Here is a 20,795-nt window from a genome sequence, read left to right on the forward strand (position 1 = left end):
GTGAAATCACTTAAATACACACCACATGCTTTTTCATAACTAATTTTTATTTTGTTTTCATATCTTTTCCCTTGAACTTTATATTAGATGCAGCTTTATGATGGTGGTAGCTAGGAGTGGCAAACGGGAGGGTTGGATCGGATATGGTTTGGATCGAAAATGGGTAATAAAAAATAGATAAATTATCTGACCCGACTCATGTTTAATACGGATAAAAAAAGGGTTAACCGACGGATAATATGGGTTGGGAGAATTCTTAGCCTCCCTAACTTGAAGAACCCCAAGTTGAGGCTTTACAAATGTAAAAGTTAGACCAATTAGTTATTCATTGGTTATCCATTTTCTAAATGGATAATATGGTTCTTATCCATATTTGACCCGTTTTTAAAAAGTTCATTATCCAACCTATTTTTTAGTGGATAATATGGGTTGTTAACTGTTTTCTTTTAACCATTTTGTTACCCCTAGTGATAGCCCATTTTCTTCCACTCATGCTAAATATGTCTAAGCTAAATAATTCTCTATTCTTATTTATCCAAATCTTGATAGACAGAATTATTTGATAATTGTGTTGGTAAAATATAACATGTATTCAACGAATTAGTTGAGGTTGGTGTACATTGATACAAAATTATATTCAGTTGCGGATCTGGGATTTCGAGTTCGTGAGTACTTAACATTTTTGACGTAAGTACTACCAATCACATTGTATAAGTACACAAGTATTTGGATACGACGATAAAATTATTAATGAAAAAACTCATAATTTTAATATTATGGACGCTGCGAAATTGCAATGGATAAGACAACTAACGTGAAAAAGTTAGTGGGTTATACCATTCTAGAGGACCACTTCGTCTTCCAACGAACTTTGAAGTCGTTTCTAAGTAGATTTTCGTTTTCTTTCTTTGTCATAGTGAAATAAATGAAAGTTAAAAAAAAATAAAAAATAAAAAGTTAAAACATAAGTCAACGACAAAGAATAAAAAAATAAGTAGTATTGGATCAAGATAGTGGATAGTGAAAGAACAAAAATGTAGATATAACTGAATGGGGCAAAAGAAAAAAGATTGATAATGTAAGGAAAATGCCTCCTAAAAAGTAGCTGTTAGAAGTGAGAATCGAACTCCCACAGCCCAAATTTCATAGCTTTCCAGAACCTTTTCTTGACCAAAGCAGACATCAAACCTTTTGTTACATGGGTGTTTAGACATCAACACATTATGGTGGAAGTTCTAGATAACTTATTATATTAATTTCGTTAAATTTTTAATGTAATACACATACTCTTTGCCAAGGTCAATGGGCGCTTACGCCCCCAAATTTGATATGTACATCCGTCACTTATTATATTATATTATCGAAAGCAGCATCTCTATCGCCATAAGGTTGGGATAAGGCTTTCATACACACTATCTTCTTTATACTCCACTTATGAGATTTTATTGGGTTTGTTATTGAAATGTATAAACTGTTTTTTTCCAATGGTTTGGTAATCCTTATATATTATTCATATAAATTTGGTATAATGTATATAGAAGAAAATATTGGATAAACTCTTTATATACGAATATAATACAGAATATATATGTGTGTGTTATATTATTGGAACATTTATCTGTTTCTCTTTTGTTGTCATTGTCTCATTCTTTTTTTCCTTCTCTTTTACTCATTTTTTGGCTTTTCCCTTATTTTTTCCATCTATGTGTTACATGTTACAAAACCCAAATATCACCAAATAAATTCTCTTAATTACATTATTATAGTAATGCCTATATTAATGCTTACTACATTTATGTTGCCTAATTACTATTTGTTGAGAGTATCAGAAAGGCATGATTACAATTAATATCTTATTCGGGTGTCTATAAAAAGGGAATGCCAAATTCTTTAACACTGAATTACTCTCATATTCTTTTTATATATCGAAAATGATCTCATCAAATTTACAAGATTCAACAAGGTGATATTTTCCTCCTCTATTTTTTGTCCTTTGTTTCATTTTTTATTCTTTGTTAGTTTGCCAGAAGGGGGTCTTTAAATACATTCCAGGTAAAATTAAATGAGTTTTTTTGTTAAAAATTAATACTATTATATATTCTTCTCTTATTTGAATAAAATGGGATTTAGTGAAAAATATAATGAGGGAGTTGATTAATCTTTAGAATTGCGATGAGTCTGGAGACTTTTCGTTTTTCACTAAGATGACATTTAAACTTGATTTTAGTTTTATTTCTACAATAACAATTTCTGAAGAATATTGTATTTCGCACTTTTGGACTTTTTCTTTTCTCTCTCATAATATTTCTGTTATGTTTTATAGTGAGTTTTCTTCTTTGTAAATTTTATCGAGAGATAAAAGATAAGATTCTTCATTTGTATGCAAAAAGTTAATTTTATAAGTATTTTACATTGAATATTTTTGTTTTCTTAAAACAAAAACGTTTGTATATGACAACGTAGCTTTAAATAAATCGATATTGAAGCAAATGTATGATGTCTACACGCATTTCTTTCTTATAGAAGAAAAAAAAACGATATTTAGGTCCCATACTTCTCTCTTCAAATCACTCACAAAAATTCAAAAATAATCCAAAATTATATTCATATCTAAACACAACTCTAACTTTCAAATATTATTTTCACTTTAAAAAAATATATTTTTTCCTGAATTTTACAATTCTTATGTCCAAACGCCTACTTAAATTCTTTATTAGCCTATTGATCTCTTCGTGAATTCACAAATATTTTTTACGAATGCACAAAGCACGAATAAATTTACTAGTAATAAGTAAATTAGATACCAAATGAGAAAATCTGATTTGTAACATTATCTAAGAAATAATTGTTTCTTTTCTATTTCTAACTTTAATTTATTTTCATAGGTGGTGTATGACTTTCTCCGGTTATCCTAGTGAATAAGGGAATTATTAAAAAGAAATAATATGGTAATTGCATAACTAGTATAATAAAAGAAGAAAAAGTTGTTGCAGAAATTATATATTGAATATAACCAAGATAAATTTCAAAAATCAAATCCATATTATATTTTATCCTTTATTACTATAAACTTAATTAGTTGCTTTTCCTTCAAAATACTTCTCTTGTTATAAATAGTTGTATACTTTGTTATACCTTCAAACTAAAATAGTGAATTAAAGATTCATTCACTCATCTTTTCTTACGGTAGCCAAAAACTCTCTCTCTCTCTCTTGTTTTTCCCTTTAATTCATTATGTTTGTTTGAAAGTATAACAAAGCATACAACTATTTATAATAAGAGAAGTATCATGAAAGAAAAACAAATAATTAAAGTAATTGTAGTAATAAAAAGACAAAAAGCGACACATAGTATAGATTTGGTTTTTGAAATTTGTCTTGATTACATTCAATATATAATTTCTGCAATAATTTTTCCTTCTTTTATTAAACATTATTTCTTTTTAATAATTTTCTATATTCAGTAGGAGAACTGTAGAAAGTCATATAACGATTATGAAATGAATAAACATGTTCAGAATTTAAGTTAGAAATAGAAAAAAAAGCAAATATTCCACAGATGATATTACAAATCAGATTTTCTCAGGCGGTATTTGGTTTACTTATTGACTAGTAGACTTATTTGCGCTCTACGCATTCGTAAAAAATCATTGTGAATTCATGAAGAAATCAATATGCTAATAACCTTTTTAAATATCATCTTCTTTTCCTATAAGAAAGAAAACCCGTATAAACATCATAGCATAAAATTATAGATTTACTCAATTACACAAGGTCCTCATAATTGAATTTTCCAATTATAACAATGTAATTTCAAGGAGATCTTACAATTTATGTAAAGCGACTTACTTTTTGTTTTGTCCCAGCACTTCCTACAAACGTAGCATCCGTTTAACTTACAGCTTGTTTGGATGGTTGTTACCCATCGTTTTATAATGAATCAAAAATTACGTATAAAAATAATTTAAGAAAACCCCTATCTACTAATTTATCATCAAATATGACTTATAAATAGATTAAGCAATTAAATTCTGGAGTTGGAAGCGGCAGAAGTTCTGAAAAAAGGGACGAAGACAAAGCAGGTTATAAGTGGGAGATTTTGGAGGTAAAATAAATAAATAAGGTAAAGGGTAAAATAGAATTATGGAGTAATAAGTTAGGGCATAAGTGGAAAGAAAAATAGGAAACAATCCCACCACACCAAATCGATTGTTTCAAAAAATGGGACTTTTTATTATTCGGAACAATGGAGTTAACAATATAATATAACCAATTTTAATGAAACAATCAAAACAAACATTATTTTGGGATAGCGATACAATACGATACAATGAGTAACAACCATCCAAATGAGCTGTTAGCAACTTGATCGGCAACCATTATGGAGAAAAAGCAATTGACTTCATGGGCGTTTGGACATAAGAATTGTAAAATTCCAAAAAAAAAAAAAAGTGAAATTTTTTTCAAGTGAAAAAAGCATTTGAAAATTAGAGTTGTGTTTGGACATGAATATAATTTTGGGTTGTTTTTGAAGTTTTGTGAGTGATCTGAGTGAAAATTTTGAAAAATAATTTTTAAATTTTTTGAAAAATTCCAAAATTCATTTTCAAATTTTATGATCAATCACTAATTTCGAAAAAAGTGAAAAAAATCTTATGTCCAAACAAGCCAATGTATATTGCATACCTAAGATGTCCAGTGATGCTATTTACGGTATGATCTCTCTGTAATAACTTCCTTATATAACAACCTCTCACTATAAAAATTGAGTTTTATTCGAAATTGATTTTTTAAGTTAACCTTTCTAAAATAGTTTTTTACTTATAACATCATCATTCATATTAATAGTAGAACGCTCTTTGTATAATTACCTCTAACCATGTAGATTCTCTAACATTACTAATAATAATTCTAAAAATCTGCGCTGCAAAGTTTCCATCTTGCATAATGGAGTACTTAAGATTTAAAAATCTGCATGATACGGGCAAAATTAAATTATCAAATTACCTATTAAAATCTGAGTGACAATTCTACCCTACACTAAATTCCATCAAACAAATTGTTAATCTTGTTATTACTCAATATTTTTGGCTTTTCCCTTATTTTTTTCGTTTATGTGTTACATATTACAAAATCCAAAAGTCATCTATTAAATTTTCTTAATTACATTATAGTATAGCCTATATTAACGCTAATTAATTACTACATTTATGTTGCCTAATTACTCTTTATTGAGAGTATCAGAAAGGAATAATGTAAATTCTTAACACTAAGCTAGCGTTTGGCCATAAGTTCCCAATTTGTTTTGAAAAATCTGATTTGGGTGAAGTTTGGTTTGAAGATGAAAATGTGTTTGGACATACGTTTTCAAAACATATTTTCCAACTTTATTTTGGAAAAACATGTATATAATTCCCAAGTTTTGAGATTTTGGCCCAAAATCAGCAATTGGGATGATTTGGGAATTTGGGGTTTGGGATTTGGGATTTTGCCAAAATGTGAGCAAAATTTATGGCCAAACATGAGTTTTAAAAATAAATCCCAAATTTATTTTGGCAAAACTCACCGGAGGAGGACTAATTCTTTTGTGGAATGGGGTCTTTAAGTACATTCTAGGTAAATTAAATGAGTTTTTTTAAATAAAAAAAATTATTACTATTATATATTGTTATATCTAACTTCTAGATTAATATTATGACAAATTCTTTCAAAAACGCTCATATATGATATATGTATTAAACTATGTTTTGCTTTAAATAAATCAATATTTATGCGCTAATATATAAATTGAATGTATGTTGTTTATAAGTGTTTTCTTTCTCATAGAAAAAAATATGGTATTAAATTATTTATTAGCCTAGTGATCTCTTCGTGAATTCACAAATATTTTTTCAATACCACCTTAGAAATCTATATATATATATATAGGAGGGAAAAAAAATGCTGACTTGGCACCTCTCTTTGGCTAAAAAAAACACTTATCTTTTTTCTTAATTTTTTGCCTTTTTTCTCTTGCTTTTCTATTAAATATATATTTTCTTCTTTCCAAGAGAAAAAGTGAAATGGTTGTTATTAAAGTTGTAACTGGTGCAATTAATCATAGTACTCATAATGCTAATTAAACTACAATAATGGTCGGCAAACGTTACAATTTATTCTTATTACCCAACTTAAATTATCAATTTTATTGATTACTTTCTTTTTTTTTTACTATAAATACTAAGTCATATCTTCTCCATCACATAAATCTCTTCTCTTCATCTATAATCATTCATTTTCATTGTCTCTTTTTTATTTGAAGCTCTCTCTATAGAAAGATTTGTTTTCCCTCCCAAAGGTTCTTTCATCTTAAATTTTTTGGTTGTTAGTTATGGAATGGGAAAGAGAAGAACATATGTCGCTACAAGTGACAGTATCTGGGGAGTCATAATAAAATCAAGGTCAAATACAAGCTTGATGAAGACGCTATCATCAACGATGTATGCATATTTTGTTACTCTTAATCTGCCGCAGACTTGTAATTGTATAGTTTAAGTGTGTGTGTGTGTGTGTGTGTATATATATATATATATATGTATGTATGTATGTATGTATGTATGTATGTATGTATGTATGTATGTATGTATGTATATAGGCATATCTGAATGAGGAATTAATCAAGAGAGTATTAATTTTTTGAAATTTTTCATAAGTTTGGTAAGAGGGGGATTGGTTATTTAAGGAAGGGTAATGATTTCTGATTTTATGGAGGAACTAAAGAGTATGAAATATTAGAAAGAAAATGAAATAAGAAAACATAAAGGAAAAAATGTGTATTCTGGCTACAACTTTTTATATATTATATTTTGTTAAACATTTCAATGTATAACTTTTATTTTTAACATCAGATTACTTTTATGAAGAGATGTGTGTGTGTGTGTGAGAGAGAGAGAGGGGGGGGGGTGAGTGGGAAATATAATTAAGATTATATAAAAATTGATTTTTGACTTTTTTTTATGTAGTACAAAGTATAATATACAAAAAGATTAATTAAGAGAGAAATTGACTTAATTAGTAAGAGCATAAAGGAGAATTGACTTAGGTTATTTAAGGAAGGATATATGGAAAATAATGTTAGAATGAAGTAAAATAAATAGTATAAGGAAAAGAGGTAGGATGAAATTATCAAAATGAAAAACGATAGAAAAAAAAAAAGATTAAAAACCAAAAGATAGATTATCAACAAGAAAAATGACAAAAAAGGGAAACGAGAATTCAAAAATATCATCGGATGAAAAAAAAATTCAAAATGTTAAGGTAATGAGAAGTATTAAATGATAATTTTTTTTTTTGTATTTCGAGAATTAGAACTATTTTTTTCTTTTTAAAAAGGTAAAGAAAACTAAAATTAAATAAATATTGATTTACTAAATTCTTAAATTTTGAAAATAGAAGTATTTAACTTAAACGTATCAACTAGAAATTTTAAGAAAATAATTGAGATGGAGGTACAAAATTAAATATCTACTATCGGCAACTCTTTTAATATTTCGGTATTAGAAAAATTATCATGCCGTTAATTTAATCGCGCGAAACGCGGTCATATTTACTAGTCAGATGTATAACAACATTTAAGAAATATTTGCTTCCATTATATTTCTATCTTTATTTCTGAACACGTAAAAATATTTATTTCATAGTTAGTGTGTATGACTTTCTATGGTTCTCCTAGTAGATATAGGAATTTATTAAAGCAAAAATATAATAATCGCATAACTAACTATAATCAGGTCAAGGCAAATTTCAAAAATCAGCTCCACATTATGCATGAATTTTTATCGTTCTATTATTAGAATTTAATTATTTATTTTTTCTTCAAAGTACTTCTCTTATTATAAATAATTGTGCACCCTGTTACATATTTAAACTAATATAGTGATCAAGATTCAGTTACTCATCTTTCCTAACATATATCAGTTTGGATTGGTTCGATTTTGTCGGGTTTTTCGGGTTTTCTGGGTTTTTTTTGTTACATGAATATTATTTCAATCTTATTTTGTTAAAATTATAGATAAAGCTTTGATAAGTGAATATATGTTTAGTAAACATGAAAAAAAAATTGACAAACATATGATCTATTAAAATATTCTAATGGGAGAATTTTTTTAGTAACACGTGATAGTTATTTTCTTAGTCGTTTAACAATAATTTTTCGTTAATTTACGCTTTCAAGGTTAATTCATGAGAGGATCCCAAATATTTCTACATTTTCTAAAGAAAAATCACTATAAACTCTTAAAAATATAAATAAAATTTATATATTTATATGTCGGTTTGGTTCGGGGTTTTTTACTCAATACCAAACCTAGTCGAGTTTTTTAATCGGTTTGGTTTGGTTTTTCGGTTTGGTGCGGTTTTCCGGTTCGATTTGGACACCCCTACCCAGATGTATGCAAAATAGTAAGCAAAACAATGGAAAGGATAACATATGAATCAAGATTCATGGAACGTTATCGCTGAAAGACCGATAATATTTCAACTTATTTTGTTCAATGTGCAAAGAATTGCAAGTATGTTTTAAAGTTAACTTCAATGAATGAATGTTCGAAATTTTTTTATTATGTCTATCAGTTGAAGCCTTGAAATATGAGATAAATTTTTCAACCATTATTGCAACACAAATTATATCTTTTCAACACAAATTAAAATCCCTTACTTTGAAGATGTCTGATGAATCTTCAAAGTACAATAGCAATTGAAAATCTATCTTCAGGTTTCAAGGCTTTGATAGGATGATGTAATAAAATTTTCCTCCAACATTCGTCCATTGAGACAAATCTTAAGACGTACTTACAATTTTTTATATCTTGAATAGAGCATCCTAAAATATCGTTAGTACTTTGACAATATATATATACTTGCATGAAACCTGATTTATATGTCAATCCTTTCCATGTTTTGCTTACTATACTTTATATGCATCTAGTATTTCTAAAGAGGTTTGAGATAATATCTCGAAACAGAGGCGGACCCAGGAATTTAATGCAACGGGGGCACAATATTATATTCAATCAGTGCCCCTAAAGGCTTTTACCATTAAGGGTGCCAAGTGATTTAAATTAACCCTTTTTAAGGTATATATACATATACATATACAAGATTTTTATCGAAATTTACGGGGTCCTATAACCTCTCAACATAAGCCATAAAGGAGGTGAAACTCTAATGAAGCCATAAAGATTATTGAAGAAAGAGAAGTGATTGAAGCTTGAATTCATTATGTTGGTAAAGTATTAGAAAACATACCCTTATTTATAATATGAGAAGTATATTGAAGGAAATCAAGTAATTAAGCCCTAGTCATAAAAGGAAAAAAAGACATGGATAATATGGATTTGGTTTTTCAAATTTGCTTTATCTAGTCATATTCAATTAATTTTTGCAGCAACTTTTTCTTTCTTTAAAATTAACTTAATAGCCGTCTACCTAAAAAATAGGCGACAGATATATAATATCAGTGTAATTAGCATATTTATGTATATCAACTAGCGAATGTAAATACTTTTGGTCAAACGGCGCAAATACGTAACTTCCCCTTATAAATATGTTAGAATGGGGTGAAGTACACAAATAGCCTTAGAACTCATTTCATATGTACTTAATATATCTAAAAAAATAGGAGAAACTACACAGTATAGTTGCTCTAAAAAATAGTAGCCCGTGATGGAATTATTTATATATAATCAGTGTAAAGTGATTCAGTAATTGGTTGGCTTCTGGAACAACTCTGGGCACGTTTGAGGACGAACGTGTGTTTAAGTGGGGGAGGATGTAACGACCCGACCGGTCGTTTTGAGCTTTTGCACTTCGCTCGCCAGTTCTCGGGCATGACTTGCCCCGTGTGGTGTATTATGACTTATGTAAATCGTTGGTGTTGGGTTTCAGGGAAATCAGAATGAATTTGGAAGAAAAGTCTCAGTTGAAAGCTTAAAATTTGAAAGGTTTGACCAAGATTTGACTTGTGTGTATTTGATCTCAGATTGGAATTTTTATGATTTGGTTAGCTCCGTTAGGTGATTTAGGACTTAAGAGCGTGATCGGAAAGCATTTTGGAAGTCCGTGGAAGGTTTAGGCTTGAATTGGCGAAATTGAGATTTCGACGTTTTTCGGTTGATAGGCGAGATTTTGATATAGGGATCGGAATGGAATTCCGAGAGCTGCAATAGCTTCGTTGCGTCATTTGGGATGTGTGTGCAAAATTTCAGATCATTCGCACGAGATTTGTTAGGCTTTTTGATCGAAAGCATAATTTAAGAGTTCTTGGAGTTTTTAGGATTGAATCCTATGTTAAATTGGTGATTTGATGTTGTTGTGAGCGTTCCGAAGTTTTGAATAAGTTTGAACAATGTCATGGGATGTGTTGGTACAATTGGTTTGAAGTTCCGGGTAGGTTCCGGGATGTTTTAGGCCGAAAATCATAGCTGTAGCAGGTCCAGAAGGGTTGCAAGCCTCAGAACCCACCCGCGCGGTCCACACAAAAAAGAAGTGTGTCCGTGGTATGTGTTGTGCGGACCGCACAAAATGAAGTGCGGCCGCGGTAGGTGCTGTGCGGACTGCACAAAATGCAGTGCGGCCGCGGTGGGGAACATTTCATTGCTCCTAATTCAGAAGCTCATATCTTTTGATCTACAAGGAATTTTGAGATGATTTAAAAACGAAAGTTGTAGCCCTTAGTGTCTAGTTTCCAGAAAGGTAAAGATATTGCAATTTGTACATCTGTAGCGAAGGTTATGGCCAAAATACTAAAGCCTATCACTGCAGAGGAAAACATGTGCGGCCGCGGTCATCTTCGTGCGGACCACACTAGTTTTATGCGTACCGCGATCGATTTTGTGCTGTCCCCGGAGGTAGAAATCTGTGGGGTACTCTATAAATATGATGTTTTGGGTTTTATTTGATATTTTGACCTAGAGAGCTCGGATTTTGGCGATTTTTCGAAGGTTTTTCAAGAAATACATCGGAGTAAGTGATTATAACTCAGATTTGGCTAGAGTACATGAATCTATCATTTAATTCGTGATTTGGGATGGAATTTAGGAAGAAAATTGTGAAATCTTTCAAAAATGTAAAATGATGATTTGAAGGACCAAATGATATCAGAATTGGATAATTTTCGTATGGTTAAACTCGTGAGAGTATAAGGATTCTAGTTTTGTGAATTTTGTCAAATTTTGAGATGTGGGCCCGGGGGTCGGGTTTGACCAATTTCTGGAATTTTGTGGTAATTCAATTGTTTTCGCTTGGGCTTTGTTCCCTTAGCATATTGTGACGTATTCGTTCTGATTTTGGATAGATTCGACGCGCGTGGAGGCCGATTCGAGGGGAAAAGGCGTCGCGAGCTAGAGTTGTAGCCGGTTCGAGGTGAGTAATGATTGTAAATGATGTCCTGAGGGTTTGAAACCCCAGATTGCACATCATAGTGTTATATTGAGGTGAGACACGCCCTTGATGATGAGCGTGGGGTCGTGTACTATTGGGGATTGTGACTTGGTCCGTCCCGATTGATGATTTTACCGCGCATTTGACTGAAACTTATTTGCTATCATCATGATTTGGGTTGATTTCCATATTCGGGCTTCGTGCCAACTATTCGAACCCTTCGGGGATTTTTATTACTATTTCATCACTGTTTTGATTTATTAATTGAACTCAGTCATGTTATTTTCCACTGTTTTACTACTCAGCCATTTTTACTCCATTTTGGAGACTTAAATGATATTTTAAATGATGTTTTGGGATGAGAAATATTGTTTTACTAATGCCCTAGGGGCTTGTGAGTATTTTTGATTGAGTAAGGTCGAGGGCCTAGTTGCGAGGAAACACTGATACTGATTTGAGGCCGAGGGCCTGAGATATGTACGCCACAAGGTGACTTGTTGATATTGTTTATGAGGCCGAGGGCCTGAGATATATATGCCACGAGGTGGCTTGATTGATATGAGGCCGAAGGCCTAGATTTGATGCCACAAGATGGCTTGATATTGCACTTGGGCCATAAGGGGCCCCTCCCGGAGTCTGTATACCCCTAGTGAGCGTGGGTACCCATTGTGATGTGAGATATATCCTGAGGGGCTGATGTTGTTCTATGTGATAGCCTGAGGGGCTGGTATTGTTCTATCTGATTGCCCGATGGGCTGGTATCGTTCTATGTGATTGCCCGAGGGACTGGTGTTGTTTTGAGATATTGCCCGAGGGGCAGAGTTGTTGACATTGAGCCCGAGGGGCGAACCTTTATGTGTTTATCTTTCATTTTACCTGTCATTTACCCGTTAAACTATGTTATTTGTGCCCGAGGGGCGGATTTTTGTGCTTACCTGCACTAACTGTTTTGCATTCATTTGCATACTGTTGAAAAGACCATTTTCAAAGAAGTTTAAACTGAGCCAAGATATTTAAAGAGATTTTAAAGCTCCACTGCCTTCTTACTGGTTTTTGAACTGCTTCTATACAACATCTTGATATGTTTTACGTGATTTCTTGCCTTCAGTTTTTATTTATTATTATTACTTACTGAGTCGGAGTACTCACATTACTCCCTACACCTTGTGTGTAGATTCAGGTATGTTTTGGTTGATCGGAGGCAGAGTCATCAGAGTTTAGCAAGGTAGCTGCTGGAGTTTGCAGCACTGCTTTTCTCTTTCTTCAATTCATTAGACTGTATTTGTACACTCCAGGCTTTCAGTTGTATTTATATCCTAGTAGATGCTCGTGACTTGTGACACCCCGGTTTGGGCTGTGTCGGGTTGTATTTCCGCTACTTCTTATCATTAAATCATGTTTAGACTGCTTTATATTGTTTAACTATTTTAAAAAGGTGAATTGCATTTAGTTGGTTGGCCTTGTCTTCACAAGAGGCACCATCACGACTGGGTCCGGGTTTAGGGTCATGACAAGTTGGTATCAGAGCCTAGGTTACATAGGTCTCACGAGTCATGAGCAGGTTTAGTAGAGTCTCGCGGATCGGTACGGAGATGTCTGTATTTATCCTCGAGAGGCTGCAGAACCTTTAGGAAAACATCACATTCTTGAATTCTTATCGTGCGTCCTTGATTCATCTTGAAAAGTAACACTTGAAATTCCTTCCACGTGTTCGCATGTGCGCATGAGCACCTAGTATCAGATGTGCTTCAATGGCTTGTGATTCCCTAATCGGGGGGAGAGGTGTGATCTCTGTGAGTTGATATTGGGCCAGTATGGAGGACTTGAGGCCAGATTTTTACCTATAGCTTGAGCATCGAGGTGCTGATTGTGTGAGCAAGTGTCTTTGAACTGATATGTTCGGTAGTGTGCATATTAGTGGAAGTGACGACTGCATAACTATGTGATGAGTATGTTAGTACTGCGAGATGTATCCATATGATTTGGAAGTGACAAGAAGGGTCTGCTGGAGGATAGAAGAACTATTAGGTGCTTGATTTTCATTTTTAATTTGAGGTATAGCCCTGAGTTATGGGTGTGCGAAGAGTCTTTTCATGTGTCCTAGTTGGGAGTGAAGTAAACTTCATGTTGTGGTATGAGTTCAGACTCAGGAAGGCTAAGTGACTGCGTAATGTTTGTGACGGTGGAAAATATACAGAAATGTTAATTAAAGACAAGGCATGTGGGTTATCTCCTGCAAAGTGTTCCGAGGTTGTGTGATCCTTATGTGTCTTTTAGAAGGTCTCATTTACAAGTGAAATATAAGTGTTGAAATTTGAATTTTGAGTCGCTTAAGAGAGTGGGCTTGACTGTTACAAGGATGAATACGAGATTTGCTGAAGATTTAAAGTACTAGATGGTCTGTGTTTTCACAAGCTTACAAAGGGATTTGAGTTTAATCTCACTATGGTATTATGGCAGCAAGAGAGTATATGCGTTATGAGTTATTGGGTGTGTGATGATCTATGGCTTCGAGCCAAGTGGGGGAGTCTGCTGTTGATTAGTTAATTGCACGGTTATGTGTTATGTTGATTCCAGTTTGAGGTGTGCTGGTGAATCAGTTATGGCTTGTAGAAATTGAGATCGAGGATGTCTCGAGTAAAGGAATTTTTTTAACAAAGGTTATAAGATGCTTCACAGGCGTGTGAGAATCACAAAATGTCTTGAGTTATTATTGGTAAAGGATACTCGGTGCATAGAGCATGAAGTTGCTTGGTTGTAATGGAATGAAAAGTGCCAACAAGGCACAGGTTGTTCGGTTCGCTTGATCAGGCTAGTTGCAGTTTGAATAGAGTGAATGACTCTCGAGAATGGTTCCAATGTGTTCAAGATTCTACATGTAACAATGGGGTGTTTTAAAGTCGTATATGTGGTTAAGAACTGAGTTTTCATTTGGAAGATGTCAAGACTTGTGGTACTTTCTATATTAACTATGAGATTCTATATATCAGTATCAGGAAGGTAAAAGTAACGGATTTAGATTCACAGGAAGTTTTCTCAGAGTAAAGTATTTTGAATATGGTGCTTTTGGAAATATTTGAGAGAGTACTCAGTGGCTTGTGAGCCTTAGACAGTGTAGTTTTATGCTTGGGTTTCGTATGGTAAGTCTGGCTTGAGGAATTGTAGTGCTACAGCAAAAGGGGATATCAAGTTGAAGATAAACCAGAAGGAAACTCGGATAGATAAGATAGCTGGGTAGTAGGCCGGATCGATATGGTAAGGATATGATTAGTTCCTTGGGTGTGTACGTGGTAATGAGTTCCTACAGGTATTTCGCAGTAATGCTCTTAGGTTTTGATGACTTGCGTAGCTTGGTCGAGTTAGAATGATTCAGTCCTGGCAGGTCTGGCTTGTGCAAGGAGAACTCGGAGAGTTCTTGATGGTTTCTACTTCGATTGGAGATGTATATTTTCTATGGGCATGAGGAGCATGGGATGCATAATGATTTTTTTCTAGATGGGATCAATGGAAAGTTCTTGACTAGTTGAGTACGTAGATGTTTGTGGCTCAGATGGGAGATGAAGTTCTCATGTTATCCTAGGATGGTATGGTATACGTGGTATATTGTGAAGGATTGAGATTTGCATGTGTAAGGTTACAGTTCAGTTTTGAATGGAAAGTCATAAAAATTCTTAGGCAGCACAGGCAGTTTCAGATGATTAGAGAAATGAACTTCAGATGATTAGGGGGATGATCTCCAGGTGATTAAGGAAATGGTATTGCTAAATGGGAGTGATTTGACGAGGGTATATGTTTCATAAAAGGTAATGTGATTAATTTGATGGTACTTCGGTGGAATTGCGATGCTTTCTTGTTAGATCGACTACTGATATTCAAGTTTTCTTGGTGACATAGGAGAATTTTAGAGTATCTTTCATGGAATGATTGGGTATTCGAGGTACAGTATGCATTCAGACGGCAGAATTGGGATCAGGTGTGTCGAGTCATGTGCCATATGGACTTGCAGTCAGGGAAGTTCTCACATTTAGGCTATATTGTAATTGTGAGTCGTGTGTATCAGCATTGTTTAGTGATTATTGGGGGTTTGGTGACCCGAGCGAATCTTTCGTTGCTTGGTATGTTAGATTTTGGATGTGATATTGGGTTCAGACTGGTTGTCTCCGTGTTGTGTCATTTTGGACTATTGCACTAAGGCGACGCTGTTGGCTATGCCGGAAATTCCACGGATTGAGTGGCGAGGTTCAACGGATTATGTCCTATTGAAGTGGTTTTATATTTTGAAGACCCAGCGGACAGCTGGGAAGAATTGTTTTTCTTATGTGGGTTTTCGCGATAAATGTTAGTGCAGAGGCTCCTACCATTAATTCGGTTCCGGTGGTGATAGACTTTTCGGATGTGTTTCTTGTGGCCGGGCATGTTGTCGGGCAGGGTGGTTGATTTCGGTATTGATTTGATGTCGTGCACCGTATCATATGACACCGGTATAGTTAGAGGAGTTGAAGGAACAACCTCAGGATTTCCTTGATGAGGAGTTCATTGGCAGGCCAATGTGGATGCGTGTTCTAACTTGAGTCAGCTTGGGTGGCTCTGAATTGTATTGTTGAGAGAGGTGTTGTGATTTGTCGGTTATAGGCACCTAGGGTGCGGTTCTATTGGGGTTTCATAGTGGAAGTCGAGCGGGAAGAGAAATTGGGTGTTACTCGGTGAATGGTGTATGGGTTATGTCCTTTCGGGTTTGTGTGGTGTAGGTTATTTGCTCTACCGTGGGTATGATGACTTGCTTTGGTTCCAGACATCAAATTGTGCGTGGTTGTCGATTTTGAGCATAGTGACTTGAGGTGGTTCATGTAGAGTAGTGTTGGATAGGATCGCGCATCGCAGCGAAGTTATATGGAGGTATGATCTTACGAGTTAGATTCGTGTGTTCTATTCCTACGATGTGAGACGGGTTCTCAGCCTTGTGTTGTGGTGGTACTGGTGAGCTTGGGGTACAACTCTTTCATTTGAGTCATTTTCATGATTTGAGTATGTTCGGACTGTTGCTTATTGGTGCGCGTATTTATGCAAGTTATGACTTAGGCCTATATTGTTGTGTCATGTCACCAGAGTGGTGTGTTGGATTAGAGGAGATCGTTGAGAACATTAATGAATACGAATGGATTCGATTTCAGCATATTGGAAGGATAATATCGAGGTTCGTCTCGGAGATTTGTTATGGTATTTACCAAAGGAGAAGTGGCTTCATGAGTGGTTGATCTGAGAGATGGTTATGGTTTATTGCGTGTTTCATTTATCGTTGGCAGTATATGAAAGAGTTGGAATGAGACTTTAGTTGATAGGAGATTTTCTACCGGTATTCGGTTGTTGTAGGCAGCTGCTGTGAATAGAAGTTATCGCTACGAGAGTTTGAGTTACGTGGTTTATCATGCAATTGCATCTAAGGTTGCAGGTATGGGTTATTATAGCTAGTTCGAGCTTATTCTGAATATAGATGTGATATTCTGATCGTATTGAGGATTTTAGATGTGGAAATGTGGTTCTATAATTTATGGGCTAGATTGGGTTGTGAAATTTCAGTTACAATGTGTTATCAGACCTATATGAGATAGGGTGACGTGGGAACACCCCCGGGTATATGCATGGTAAGGTTATTCAGCGACTGGTTGGCTTTTGGAACAACTATAAGCACGTTCGAGGACGAACTATGTTTAAGTGGGGGAGGATGTAACGGCCTGACCGGCCGTTTTGAGCTTTTGCACTTTGCTCGCTAGTTCTCGGGCATGGCTTGCCCCGTGTGGTGTATTATGACTTATGTAAATCGTTGGTGTTGGGTTTCAGGGTAATCAGAATGAATTTGGAAAAACAGTCTCAGTTGAAAGCTTAAAATTTGAAATATTTGACCAAGATTTGACTTGTGTGTATTTGATCTCAGATTGAATTTTTATGGTTTGGTTAGCTCCATTAGGTGATTTGGGACTTAGGAGCGTGATCGGAATGCATTTTGAAAGTCCGTGGAAGGTTTAGGCTTGAATTGGCGAAATTGAGATTTCGGCGTTTTCCGGTTGATAGGCGAGATTTTGATATAGGGGTCGGAATGGAATTCCGAGAGTTGCAGTAGATTCGTTGTGTCATTTGGGATGTGTGTGCAAAATTTCAGGTCATTCACACGAGATTTGATAGGCTTTTTGATCGAAAGCAAATTTAAGAGTTCTTGGAGTTCTTAGGCTTGAATCCTATGTTAAATTGGTGATTTGATGTTGTTGTGAGCGTTCCGATGTTTTGAACAATGTCATGGGATGTGTTGGTATAATTGATTTGAAGTTCCGAGAGTTCCGGGTAGGTTCCGGGATGTTTTAGGCCGAAAATCATAGTTGTAGCAGGTCCAGAAGGGTTGCAGGCCTCGGAACCCACCCGCGTAGTTCGCACAAAAAAGAAGTGCGGTTGCGATATGTGTTGTGCGGACCGCACAAAATGAAGTGCGGCCGCGGTAGGTGCTATGCGGACTGCACAAAATGCAGTGCGGCCGCGGTGGGGAACATTTTACTGGTCCTACTTCGGAAGCTCATATCTTTTTATCTACAAGGAATTTTGAGATGATTCAAAAACGAAAGTTGTAGCCCTTCGTGTTTAGTTTCTAGAAAGGTAAAGATATCGCAATTTGGACATCTTAGCGAAAGTTATGGCCAAAATACTAAAGCATGTCACTACAGAGGAAAGCTTGTGTGGCCGCAGTCGTCTTTGTCTGGACCGCACTGGTTTTGTGCGGAGCGCGGTCGATTTTGTGCGGTCCGCGGAGGTGAAAATCTGTGGGGTACTCTATAAATACGAGGTTTTGAGTTTTATTTGATATTTTGACCTAGAGAGCTCGGATTTTGGCGATTTTTCAATAAATTAATCGGGATAAGTGATTCTAACTCAAATTTGGCTAGAGTACATGAATCTATTATTGAATTCATCATTTAATTCGTGATTTGGGATGGAATTTGGGAAGAAAATTGTGAAATCTTTCAAAAATGTAAAATGATGATTTGAAGGACCAAATGGTATCGGAATTGGATAATTTTTGTATGGCTAGACTCGTGAGAGTATAAGGATTCTAGTTTTGTGAATTTTGTCAAATTCCAAGATGTGGGCCCGGGGGTCGGGTTTGATCAATTTCTGGAATTTTGTGGTAATTCGATTGTTTTTGCTTGGGCTTTGTTCCCTTAGCATATTGTGACGTATTCGTTCTGATTTTGGATAGATTCGATGCGCGTGGAGGCCGATTCGAGGGGAAAAGGCGTCGCGAGTTAGAGATTTAGCCGGTTCGAGGTGAGTAATGGTTGTAAATAATGTTCTGAGGGTTTGAAACCCTGGATTGCACATCGTAGTGCTATATTGAGGTAAGGCACACGCTTGATGACGAGCGTGGGGTCGTGTACTATTGAGAATTGTGACTTGGTCCGTCCCGATTGATGATTTTACCGCACATTTGACTAAAACTTATTTGTTATCATCATGATTTGGGCTGATTGCCATATTTGGGCTTCGTGCCAACTATTTGAACCTTTCGAGGATTTTTATTACTATTTCCTCACTGTTTTGATTTATTAATTGAACTCAGTCATATTATTTTCCACTGTTTTACTACTCAGCCATTTTTACTCCGTTTTGGAGACTTAAATGATATTTTAAATGATGTTTTGGGCTGAGAAATATTGTTTTACTAATGCCCGAGGGGCTTGTGAGTATTTTTGACTGAGTAAAGCCGAGGGCCTAGTTGTGAGGAAACACTGATGCTGATTTGAGGCCGAGAGCCTGAGATATGTACGTCACGAGGTGGCTTGTTGATATTGTTTATGAGGCCAAGAGCCTGAGATATATACGCCACGAGGTGGTTTGATTGGTATGAGGCCGAGGGCCTAGATTTGATGCCACGAGATGCCTTGATATTGCAATTAGGCCGTAAGGGACCCCTCCCGGAATCTGTACACCCCCAGTGAGCGCGGGTACCCATTGTGATGTGAGATATAGCCCGAGGGGCTGCTATTGTTCTATGTGATAGCCCGAGAGGCTGGTATTGTTCTATGTGATTGCCCGAGGGGCTGGTACCGTTCTATGTGATTGCTTGAGGGGCTGATATTGTTTTGAGATATTGCCCCAGGGGCAGAGTTGTTGACATTGAGCCCGATGGGCGAACCTTTATGTGTTTATCTTTCATTTTTCCGGTCATTTACCTGTTAAACTATGTTATTTGTGCCCGAGGGGCGGATTTCTGTGCTTATCTGCACTAACTGTTTTGCATTCATTTGCGTACTGTTGAAAAAGCCATTTTCAAAGAAGTTTAAACTGAGCCAAGATGTTTAAAGAGATTTTATAGCTTCACTGCCTTTTTACTGGTTTTTGAACTGCTTCTATACAACATCTTGATATGTTTTACGTGATTTCTTGCCTTTAGTATTTATTTATTATTATTATTCAATGAGTCGGAGTACTCACTTTACTCCTTGCACCTTGTGTGCAGATTCAGGTATATTTTGGTTGATCGGAGGCAAAGTCATCAGAGTTTAGCAAGGTAGTTGCCGGCGTTCGCAGCACTGCTTTTCTCTCTCTTCATTTCATTATACTGTAGTTGTACACTCTAGGCTTTCAGTTGTTGTACACCCCGATTTCGGGCTGAGTTGGGAGGGTTTTCCTTCTTCTATCACGTTTATTTCGCATATAAATTATATTACCCATGATTTAGACTTATTTCTGCTAAGTAATTATAAAGAGATGTATTATTTTGTTGATTGGCTGGCATTGGCCTCACGAGAGGCGCCATCACGACCGGGTTGGGATTTTGGGTCGTGACAAGTTGGTATCAGAGCCTAGGTTACATAGGTCTCACGAGTCATGAGCAGGTTTAGTAGAGTCTCGCGGATCGGTACAGAGACGTCTGTATTTATCCTCGAGAGGCTGCAGAACCTTTAGAAAAACTTCACATTCTTGAATTCTTATCGTGCGTCCTTGATTCAGCTTGAAATAATAATTTTCTATTAGTAAAAGCTTTGTATCTGACCTTATTTGCGAACAATATACATTAATATATGTATCATATATATTATTATAAGTATCTTTAATTAAATTTTGTGTATAATTCAGTTATGGTAGGTATTCTTTTCTAAGAAAGAAATAATTTAATAAATATTTTTTATTTATTAGTTTTGGTATCTTTATTAAATATTGTGTATAATTCAATTATGGTAGGTATCCTTTTTTGAAAAAGAATCAATTAAAATTTCGTTTTGTATCTTACACATTAACTTTAATTTGAAATAATAATTCTATATTTAGTACAAGCTTTGTATCTGACCATATTTGCGAACAATATACATTATTATAGGTATCTTTACTTAT

Source organism: Nicotiana tabacum, chromosome 8 (assembly GCF_000715075.1).
Source record: "Nicotiana tabacum cultivar K326 chromosome 8, ASM71507v2, whole genome shotgun sequence".
NCBI classification, from domain to species: Eukaryota; Viridiplantae; Streptophyta; class Magnoliopsida; order Solanales; family Solanaceae; genus Nicotiana; species Nicotiana tabacum.